We start from the raw sequence: 11,722 nt of genomic DNA, 5'->3' as shown, positions 1-11,722 counted from the left end.
CGGAGTCGCGACCCAGAGAGCTCACACGTGGTTTGGCTGGTCCTACCTGTGTGCCTTGGAGTTCACAAGCTGCTGCATTTCGGCTGCCCAGCGTTCCAAGGAGGAGAGTTCTTCCTCAGCTGGACCTCAGATGAGTATAGCCGTGCCCCATTGTGTCATCCCCATTTTGATGCTTTTGTTATTTTCTATGCTGTAATTGTTCTAATGTACTATTGTAACTAAGGAGCTTGTATGAATTTGTATGATTCCGATTTTGTATGCCTGATGAAAAACGAGTTGAAGGAGACTCATCCCTGTGAGGGAAAGATTTGGTTCTGTGTAGTAAAAGAGTTAAGCAGTTTGTTCGTTTTAAGATCTGAGAGAGAGAAGTCTTGTGTGTGTTATGAAAAGTTAAAGCATAAAGAAACAGTAACCATATATGGCCTAAGGAAAATATTGTTACAAAGTGACATGCCCTGATCCTTGTCAATAAGAGGGAAAAGTGTGTGAACATCAAATAAATCTACTTTTATTTAAGACACAAGTTCTGAATGAAATTCTTCCCAGGAAACACATAGTCCTTCGAAAGCCCAGACCCTGGGTCACAATACCAAAACCTGAGAAAAATATTATAGAAAAAGGTTGGGAAAGCCTAAATTTCCCTGGTGGCAGCCAGAATACCCTACAGAGTAAAACTGAAAGAACATTTTAAAGTAAAACTAGACCTCCCCAAATAAGAGGTCGTCACAGAGCTCCTCTCCAATGGTTAGACAATTAAAAACCCCAATCTCATTATGACCAGCCATGGCCAGTAGCCAATCGCAAGGAGACAGGGCGTTCCAGCAGTTAGGCTAGCTGATCTCTTACGGACACACCTTTTTAAACTGGTGTAATATTTGCTACTTTCCATTCCTTTGGTACAGAGGCCAGTTTTAGCAATGAGTTATATATTCTGGTCAGAAGACAATATCACATTTGAGTTTCTTAAGAACCCTCAGGTGTATATCATCTGGGTCCAGAGACTTACCTGTTTTTCATCTGTCCAGTAGTCCTAGAACTCATTAAGTCAATATGACTCAATTATTCAGATACCCTTGCTGCAAACATTTGCTCTGGTTGGAGGTACATGCCTCAGATTAGGCACAGTGAAAACCAATGCAAACCCTTTCTCTGCTTTCTTCCCATCTTCTTTAAGCAACTCTTTCAATCAGTTTTACTCAACAGCTCCACAACTTCCCTGGCTGGTTTCCAGCTCCTGCTATACTGGAAGAAACCCTTATTGTTTGTCTTAATTTTTCCAGCAATCCACTCCTCAAATGCTTTTTTCCCTTACCTTATTATCTAGTTACATTTGTTTTGCCAGAACCTCTGCTCCAGTCTATACACTTCATCTGGCTAAATATCACACTTTTAAAAGGGAGCCTTTGACAGCTTCCTTGATTTGGGTTATTAAACATACTTGAATCTTTCCAGACTTTCCTAACCTGAGGTATAAATGTGTCTAATTCTCAACATGGCCGCATCTGTGGATAATTAAATCTGGAGACTGAAGCCATGAACGAACAAGATTAATCTTTCTGCAAACCTGAAAAGAAAAGCTCTAGATTTCAGAAAAATCTGAAACCTAAATAAAAATACATTGGGGAGTGAACCCCTACCCCGAATAATAGGAGCAGTGTGTGTAGTTTTAAGAAACACGTGCCCTCTCAGTGGTCATTGTGGGGATTGCTAGGCAACCACAGCAGTATCGCCAACCTTCAAGCCTTATTTTCTATCAGTAGAAGGCAGGGAAATGGACAAGGCTATATTTCCAGGGCTGTTTTGGTCTTTGAGGGAGGACTTATTGGGGCAAGGCCTGGTAGCAGCCACTGGGAAACTTGATACCATGCAACGTGAATAATTCACCTAGTACTGGCAGCTTGCTAACATTCCACAGCAACCACCCTATGAAAGCCAATGTGATATAGGAGTTAGAGTTTCACACTAGGATTTGAGAGACCCAGGTCTGAATCACCACTCAGCCATGGAAGCTCACTGGGTGACCTTGGACCAGTTACATATTCTTAGCCTAAGGTTGTTGTGCAGATAAAATGGAGGTGAGGAGGAGGATGTAAGCTGCTATGAGTCCCAATTGTGAGGAAAGTCAGGGTATTATTGAAGTAAATAATAACTATAACTGCAAATAGCAGGGGCAGATAAAAAGTAGGTTGGTTGGTAGGTGAAAAAGAGAAAGTAGAGAAAGTTGAGATATGGGGGCTGATGATAAGATGGAAAGAGGAAATAATGTGGGGAGAGGGATACAGGAGAAAGTGTGGTGCCCCTACAAGCCCTTGCAGGTTCTACACCACACAGCTGGGCCCAATGTGGCAGCCGACATTTGCAACTGGAACATAGTTTTTCTGGGTAGAGGCTGCCAGAGTAAAGAAGGGAAAGTTGAAGACAAGGGAGGCAGCGAAATACAAATTGACTGGTAAGTAGGAAGGACAGAAAGAAACAGGAAAAGGAGAGAAGCTATGGGGCTTTCAGGGAAAGGAAAGAGGAGATAGTGGGGGAATGGGAAATAAGATGCCCTCTTGTACATTTTGTCAGGGTTTTGGTGTGACTCTATAGCTTTCAAGCACTGTGAAGGTATTGTACTGGGTTGATTCTCACTTTCAGTTTCCTTCTGACTAATTCCCTTATTTCTCTAAACTTCCATCTTTAAAAATCAATGATGTTTTTGGACTTCTGAGGTAATTTTCTCCTGACAAAAATGCTGAAAATAGCACTGTGGACATTTCCAGTTGGTGTTAACAACATCTACATCTCACACCAGGTTTCAAGCTCTGCTCAGAACCACTTCCAGTCTCAAGCAGAAAAACTCCAGCTAACGTCTGGAGGAAGATTGCTAAAAACATGAAAACTGTATCACAACATTTAGATCCTCCAATTTCTCCTGATAAGTGGGCCTCTTTCTTTCACTCCCTTTATAATGATATTCCCTCCTCTTCGGTTTCACCAGCTGATTTTGAGAGATTGGCAGACTGGCCACCAGTTACTCCCAATGAAATCAAGTCCCACATTGATCAACGTAGGCCCTGGTCATACGGGCCGGATATCGCACGGAGGAGGTGTGGCTGTTTGCCCCGGAGTGAACTACCACGCGGCAGCGGGATCAAACATCCCACCAACATCCCATGGTTGGGGGGAGGTGCCGATCATATGTCACGGCGCGGCAAAGAAGTGGATCGCGTTGTTTTTTTTTTAAAACCAAGTATTCGCATGCTCTATTGGGTGCTTGTGCACATTCCATGGAGAGTTGGGAAAAAAAACCTTTTCGCGATGGGACATGGGTGAACGCCGGATAAAACCGGAAACGTGATCAGACGCCCGCCCTTGCCCCACAGTTTCTGGAAACTAGTACCTCAGAGGTACTAGTTTTTTACCCCGCATCTTCGGCGGGAAGCCTCTTGTGAGCCACGGGAGCTCTACGCTTCCCAGATGTGGCGCTGTGATAGCGCTCGAAAAATCCACCTATCGTCTGTCTCTGTAGCGTGGCTAATGCTCCGTGTGACCGCAGCCTAAAAAAGGGTAAGGCACCTGGCCTTGACGGTATGCCATCTGAATGCATGCTTATCTATGATATTTTTAAAAGATTCTCTATGACATGAATTGAGCACACATTGACCAAGACCATTTGAAGATAGTTGGTCACACATCTAGTGGGGAATCAAACCTGGTTCTCCCAGATTAGAGAACATAAGAACATAAGAACATAAGAGATGCCAATGTTGGATCAGGCCAAAGGCCCATCCAGTCCAACACTCTGTATCCCACAGTGGCCAGAAATACCAGTGCCATCAGGAGGTCCACCAGTGGGGCCAGGACATTAGAAGCCCTCCCACTGTTGACCCCCCCCCAAGCACCAAGATGACAGAGCATCACTTGCCCCAGAGTCCCTATCTATACCTTGTGGCTAATAGCCACTGATGGACCTCTGCTCCATATGCTTATCTAATTCCCTTTTGAAGCCGTCCATGCTTGTAGCTGCCACCACTTCCTGTGGCAGTGAATTCCAAGTGTTAATCACTCTTTGGGTGAAGAAGTACTTCCTTTTATCCGTTCTAACCCGACCGCTCAGCAATTTCATGGAGTGCCCACGGGTTCTTGTATTGTGAGAAAGGGAGAAAAGTACCTCTTTCTCTACCTGCTCTTTCCCATGCATAATCTTATAAACCTCAATCATGTCACCCCTCAGTCGTCGTTTCTCCAAGCTAAAGAGCCCTAAGCGCCTTAACCGTTCCTCATAGGGAAAGTGTTCCAACCCTTTTATCATTCGAGTTGCTCTTTTCTGCACTTTTTCCAAAGCTATAATATCCTTTTTAAGGTGTGGTGACCAGAATTGCACACAGTATTCCAGATGAGGTCGCACCATTGATTTATATAGCGGCATTATGATATTGGCTGATCTGTTTACAATACCCTTCCTAATAATCCCCAGCATAGCATTGGCCTTCTTTATTGCAGTCACACACTGTCTCGACATTTTCAGTGAGTTATCTACTACAACTCCAAGATCTCTCTCTTGATCTGTCTCTGCCAGTTCAGACCCCATCAACGTGTATTTATAGTTAGGATTTTTGGCTCCAATGTGCATCACCTTGCACTTGGCCACATTGAACCCCATTTGCCATGTTGACGCCCACTCGCCCAACTTTGACAGATCCCTTTGGAGTGCCTCACAATCCTCACTGGTTTTCACCACCCTGAACAACTTCGTATCATCCGCAAATTTAGCCACTTCACTGCTTACTCCCAACTCCAAATCATTAATGAACAAGTTAAAAAGCAGTGGACCAAGTACTGATCCCTGTGGTACCCCACTGCTTACACCCCTCCACTGGGAGAACTGCCCATTTATACTCACTCTCTGTTTTCTATTAATTAGCCAGTTTTTGATCCATAAAAGGACTTGTCCTTTTATCCCATGATTTTTGAGCTTGCTTAGGAGCCTTTGATGAGGAACTTTATCAAAAGCTTTCTGGAAGTCAAGGTAAACAATATCTATTGGATCCCCCTTGTCCACATGTTTGTTCACCCCCTCAAAGAACATTAACAGGTTAGTGAGACAAGATCTTCCCTTACAGAACCCATGTTGAGTCTGCCTCAATAGGTTTTGTTCATCTATGTGCCTACTAATTCTTTCCTTAATAATGGTTTCCACCAATTTACCCGGTATCGACGTCAGACTGACAGGCCTGTAATTTCCCGGATCTCCTCTGGAACCCTTTTTAAAGATGGGAGTGACATTAGCTACCTTCCAGTCCTCAGGAATGGAGGCTGATTTTAAGGAGAGATTACATATTTTTGTCAGGAGATCCACAAGTTCACAATTGAGTTCTTTCAGAACTCTTGGATGTATGCCATCTGGGCCTGGTGATTTATCAGTTTTTAAGTTGTTTATCAGTTTTAGGACCTCCTCTCTCGTCACCTCAATCTGACTCAGGTCTTTCAACACCCCTCCCGAACTCAGCGGCTCTGGAGTGGGCAAGCACCTCTCATCTTCCACAGTGAAGACGGAGGCAAAAAATGCATTTAGCTTCTCAGCCATTTCCCTATCATCCTTCAGTACTCCTTTTACCCCTTGGTCATCCAAGGGCCCCACTGCCTCCCTGGCTGGTTTCCTGTTTCTAATGTATTTGAAGAAAGTTTTATTGTTGGTCTTTACATTTTTTGCTATATGCTCCTCATATTCCCTTTTTGCATGCCTGACCACAGACTTGCATTTTATTTGCCATAGCCTGTGTTCTGTTTTATCAGCCTCACTGTGACTAGCTTTCCACCGCTTAAAGGAATCCTTTTTACCTTTTACAGCTTCCATTACTTTGTTTGTTAACCATGTAGGCTTTTTCTTATACCTGTTTGTGCCTTTCCTAACCTGCGGAATATATTTTATTTGAGCTTCTAGAATTGTAGTTTTAAACAGTTTCCAAGCTTCCCCAATGGTTTTGACCCTTTCTACTTTTCCCTTCAGTTTCCTCCCCACATGTCCCCTCATATCAGAAAAATTACCCCTTTTAAAGTTAAAAGTGGTTGTGTGAGTCTTTTTGGCCAATTCCCTATTTGTACAAATGTTGAACTCAACAACATTATGATCACTGTTCCCAAGCGGTGCAGTCACTTTTACATCTCTCACCAGGTCTTGAGTGTTACTTAGGACCAAATCAAGGATCACCTCTCCCCTGGTAGGTTTCGTGACCATCTGCTCTATAGCACAGTCATTGAGAGTGTCTAGAAACTCAATCTCTTTTTAAAGAGGTTAAAATCACCTATTACGACACAGTTTCTTTTGTCTAGCTGCTATCTTTAATTCATTCATCATTTTATAATCCTCCTCTATCTTTTGATCTGGTGGGCGATAACAAACTCCCAGTGTTAAGTTTCCTTTTGGCCCCCCTATTTCAACCCATAGAATTTCCAGAAGCGAATCCAATTCTCTTAGCCTCTCAATCTTTCTGGACTTTATACCCTCTCTGACATACAGAGCCACCCCACCTCCAACCCTTCCCCCCCATCCTTCCGATATAATATATAACCAGGAATCACCGTATCCCACTGATTTTCCTCATCCCACCAAGTTTCTGAAATACCCACAATGTCTATTTTCCCCTCCAACACCAAGCACTCCAACTCCCCGATTTTACCTCGGACACTTCTAGCATTTGTATAGAAACAGCTGTAATTTCCCATACAAGTTAAGCCTGCAACCTTCCTCTTGCTATCTCGAGACCTTGTCAGGCAATCCATGTCACTAGCCATGGTCTCAGTAGACAATTTCAATCCACCTCCCTGTAGAAAAGCAACAGGTACCCCCTCATCTCTCTGAGATGAGCCAACCCAAACCAGAGACTTTTTATTTCCTGTCAGCTTTCCCCCAATATTTTCCATAAGAAAAATTGAAAAGAAAGTCCAATGGGTAGGAGGGAAAATTCTGTCAGTTTCCACAGGCTCAGGAGTGGAGTCAGGGTAGAGGGAGAAGTTTGAACCATGCTAAATATATGCTTAGATCAGTGACAGGACAAAATCTTGGTTCTTAAAAAGTACTTTGGTGAGAATACAGGATTATAACTTCTTCTGGGCTGTGACTGCCAAAACCTTGAGATTAAAAGGAAGGTTAATTTAATTCTAGCAAGCCTCCTTTTGTTATGCAAGAGCTGGATAACACAAGACTTTGCTACTCATGTCCTGTATGTATGCATGCATCTGTAAACTATGGTGTTAAAATTGGAAAGGAATTTATTACCGCTCAATCCAGGTGGTTTTTTGATAAAGAGAACATCTGGATGGCTAAAAAAGACAAGTCAGCATGATCCCCTCCTCCATTAAGTAGCTTGAACGATGTTTGGGGATGAATTAGAGGGCATGGGGTGTTGGGCTGCCAACTCCTCAGCCAGGTGGGGGCCTCTTGTGCCTTGAATAGACGTGAGGCAGATGGCAGGTGCAGGGTCTGTCCGCAAAGGAACTCCTGCAATCTCCTACCATCCCCTCCTCCCAACCTGCTGTAGATTAGACTTTTCCAGCTCTGCTTTGCAGCAGATGTGGCCAGATGGTTATAGCACAGAGACAACAGAGGCCATAACAGCTGACTTTCTCCTTTCCATCCATCAGCTGAAACTACAGTTTCCCCCACTCATAGTCAGGAATTGGCAGCAAAACCACACACCCAAGAGCTGGCGGGGACTTTAGAATTGATTGCTGGGTTTTAGGAGTCCTATGATAGATCCTGGCCTGGCCAGATGGTGATTTTCTAACCTTCAGGTCCTTATTTGCAGTATGGTGCTGCTCCCTGTCAGACTGTGCCAGGTGGTTAGTGCTGCAGAAAGATATTCAGGGCTACCTTAAGATGCTAGTGTCCCGCAGAAAGCCAGAAGAGCAATAGGAGAGGGGAACGAAAAAACTCCAGAAGAAGTGCTGCTGTACCATTAGCATTCTCATCAAGGGCTGTAAACGGATTATTTTTAATAGATGAATCTCCTGCCCTCCCATTGAGTGATTGAAGTAAAATCAATACTTTGTTATCAAAATCTATTTATCAGGGCTTTTTCTCTCGAAAAAGAGGTGCTAGGACTCTCAAGAGGGAAATGAAGTTTTCAATCTGTACACTGAAAACTCATGAACTTTTAAACAATTTTAAAAGAATTTTGTCAAAGGGGTTCCAGAACTCTGCTCTGGTATGTTCTAGGGTTGCCAGCCTCCAGGTGGGGCCTGGAGATCTCCCGCTTTTATAACAGATCTCCGGCTGACAGATCAGCTCCCCTGGAGAAAATGGCTGCTTTGAAGGGTGGACTATGGCATTGTACCATGCTGAGGCCCCTCCCCTCTCCCAGATCCACCTCCAAAGTCTCCAGGTATTTTCCAACCCAGACCTGGCAACCCTAGTGTGTTCCCCCAGAAACCCCCCCTGCTATTTATCCTTTGAGTCCCTGAAAGCAGCTTGAGAAGGCTTGTATTCTGGTGAACAAAAATAACCTCTCAAATATAATTTTTGTCCTTAGATAGCCTAAGAAGGAATGCCCACTAAAAACAAGAACACCAGAACTGTTCCTGCAGCATCACAGGTCCACCAATTAATCAACTAAAGCATTAGTAAATTAAAATACTCATTAAATTAAAAAAGCAGTCTTTTTCTCATTACCCTTGTCTAACCAGTGACAAGGTATTAGTAGTTAAAAATGAATTGGGAAAAGTATCCTAGATCAGAACCCACGCTGAAGTTTTAAAGCCAACTGTCATAATCCTAACCCTAAAGCTAGGCTTGCCAAGTCCCTATGATTTTCCCTCCGATGGTCTTGGCCCCGCCCCCAGCGTGCCCGGCGTCATAACGTCACTTCCTGGTGACTACTCATAACCTGCCAGACATCAGTTTAGTTGGTGGATGTTTGTACATAATTTAGGCACTGTGGGAAAAAAACTTTTGTTTCCTGATGCCTTTGTTTTGAATTCCACCACACATTTTGATCTTGCTCTAGCATGCTGTGATTCTTTTGTTGTTTGGGTATTTTGTATGTTACTGCTGTTGGGACTGATTTATTATGTTTGATTTATAACTTTTGTGTGTGAATCACTCTGAACATTGATATAGAAAAGTGGGATGTAAAAAAATTAAAATAAGCATTCTGATATCTTCCATCAATAATGAAATGGAGCTTTTTTATGTAGCCACCTTCTGTGATCCACAGGAGAATGTTCCAACTGAAGCAAGATGGTCAACTGTATTGGCTCAGACCATTGCTAATTTTTATTTAAGTGGCTTTCTCAGTCATGGCCTCAAAACTTTGGTGGCTTCCCCCAGCAGTTGAAGAAGAGGGCTTCTAATGTCCTGGCCCCACTGACGGACCTCCTGATGGCACCTGGTATTTCTGGCCACTGTGTGACACAGTGTGTTGGACTGGATGGGCCTTTGGCCTGATCCAACACTGGCGCCTCTTATGTTCTTATGAAGACCTTTTTGTTTTTCCTGACACATCTCCAGTAACAAATATTGGCCCTCCTCCTTGGTTCTGGTGTTTGTTGTGTTTTTATTGAATTATTTTATGTTTTTAAATGTTTTTAATTCTTCAAATATTTTAATGTTTATATGTACGATGCCGTGGGGACCTTGATTTAGTGGAAAGATGGCTTTAAAATGTTTTAAATAAATAATTTAAAAAATCAAGGTGCATAAAAACTGTCTGTACAATACACATGCCCAGAACAAAGGAGAAACCTGACATATGGAGTGTCATTCAGCTGGGCATGTTAATGAGGTGAAAGGGGAAATGATGCCTTTATAACAGAAAGACATAGAACCGAAATGCAGATATTTACAAAACAGGATATTACCAGGGCTTTTTCTTTCTTTTTTTTGGAAAAAGAGGTGCTACAGCTCTCAAGAGGGAAATGAAGTTTTCAGTCTGTATACTGCAAACTCATGAACATTTTAACCTTTTAAAAAGAATTTTGTCAAAGAGGTTCTGAAACTCGGTTCTGGAATTCTGTTCTGCCACGTTTCCCCAGGAAAAAAGCCCTAGATATTACACAATATTCTGGTTTTCATGGTACAGCTTTTATACTAGGTTCACTCAATAAGTTAGAAAATCGTTAGGTCATTCAGAAGCAAAATTTTATGTTGACATAGACCATCCATTACAAGATACTCCCATGACTTCCTCCAAAGTATCTCTTCTGGATAATGGAATACCTGAATCTGTGGATCAGTTTTACTTGCAAGGGCAGTTGTGTCCTAGGGGTCAAAAACCGCTGCCCTGCCAAGTACAAGGCAATAGTTTAGGCTGGCTCAGGCTAGCCTGATCTCATCATATCTTGGAAACTAAGCAGGGTCAGCCGTGGTTAGTGTTTGGATCGGAGACCACTGAGGAAGTCCAGCGTTGCTATGCGAAGGCAGGCAATGGCAAACCATCTCTGAACATCTCTTGCCTTGAGAATCCTATGGGGTTGCCATAAATCGGCTGTGACTTGGTGGAACTTTCCACCACCACTAATGGGTTATGCTGGTGCCTTTAGCTCCTAGAGGTCCAAAACAGGACAAAGATGAAGTGAAAAGGGCTAGAGGGGTACCTTCATCCTCCCCCTGATCAAAGTACGATGATGACACGTGTCCAGCAGGTGGTAGCCTCCAAAGTCCTGTAGGCTTAGCACCATGACCAGATTACCAATTGTACTGTGGCACTATGAGCTGATGCTTCAGCACAGCTGCTGATAGGACACGTAACTTTATGTGGTGATGAACAGCTAATCAGTTTGCCTGATCCCATGTGTGAACTACAAGGATTGCGAAGAACACCTGAATCCTGAACAGCAAATACTGTGGGAATGGAAGTCTGACAAAAAATATTGCTGAAAGCAGCTGATTTTTATTGACACAATAAGGCAAAAAGGATAACGTTTGCCCGAGTCTTAAAAAGAACATTTGCCATAGTAACAACTCAGCAAGGTACTGCAGTTCAGCACATTATTGAAAGTTCAAGAAAACATCTTTTATAAATCCAATAACACTCTTGTTGACTGCCTGGTGTTGTTTTTGTACAAAATCTGAAAGTTCAAATGGACACAAAAGAGAAGACAAAATCCTGCCTTTATCAATGATGGGAATGACATTTTCAGTAGACCTTTGCTGCAATCTAGTTATAACAACAGAATACACAGACTTAATAAACACATTGTAAGAACTTTAACTTTTTTTTTAGCATGAATGTTAAACATAAACTGTAAATGTACAGAGACAGGTACATCATAATGTTGTAAAGACAACAGCATTCAAAACAATGAGTGCGGCAAAGAATTGTATTGCAAATCAAATGCTTTCTGAGTTAATGGGAATTCTTATTTTTGGTCTAAACAAATTTTGCATTAACAACAGAAGAATGAGTAAAAAGAAAAAAAAAGAAAACTAACTCTTAGTGTTGCTGAATCTGCTTGCATTTTGCTTACAAGGCTCTCAGAGAACATGGACAACGTACAGTTTTTTCAATGAATACTTTTTATTGAAGTTCCTAGTAAGCCCCTTAGAAGATCCCAAACCAGTTTATGGTAGTACAACATAGTTTCCATAGGAAATAATGGTGGTGGCAAAGATCCCATCCCAAAGGTCTCAAGATTGGGAAACAGCTACAAAGGCCCTGAAGGCTCTGCTGTTTTGTATGAAGGCATCGGAAATCCTGCCCCTTCCCTGTACTTTATATAATACTCTAGTAGTAATAAGATG

This window comes from Gekko japonicus, unplaced genomic scaffold, assembly GCF_001447785.1.
Source record: "Gekko japonicus isolate JY-2015 unplaced genomic scaffold, Gekko_japonicus_V1.1 scaffold52, whole genome shotgun sequence".
Taxonomy (NCBI): Eukaryota; Metazoa; Chordata; class Lepidosauria; order Squamata; family Gekkonidae; genus Gekko; species Gekko japonicus.
Note: the sequence above shows the minus strand (reverse complement) of the source record.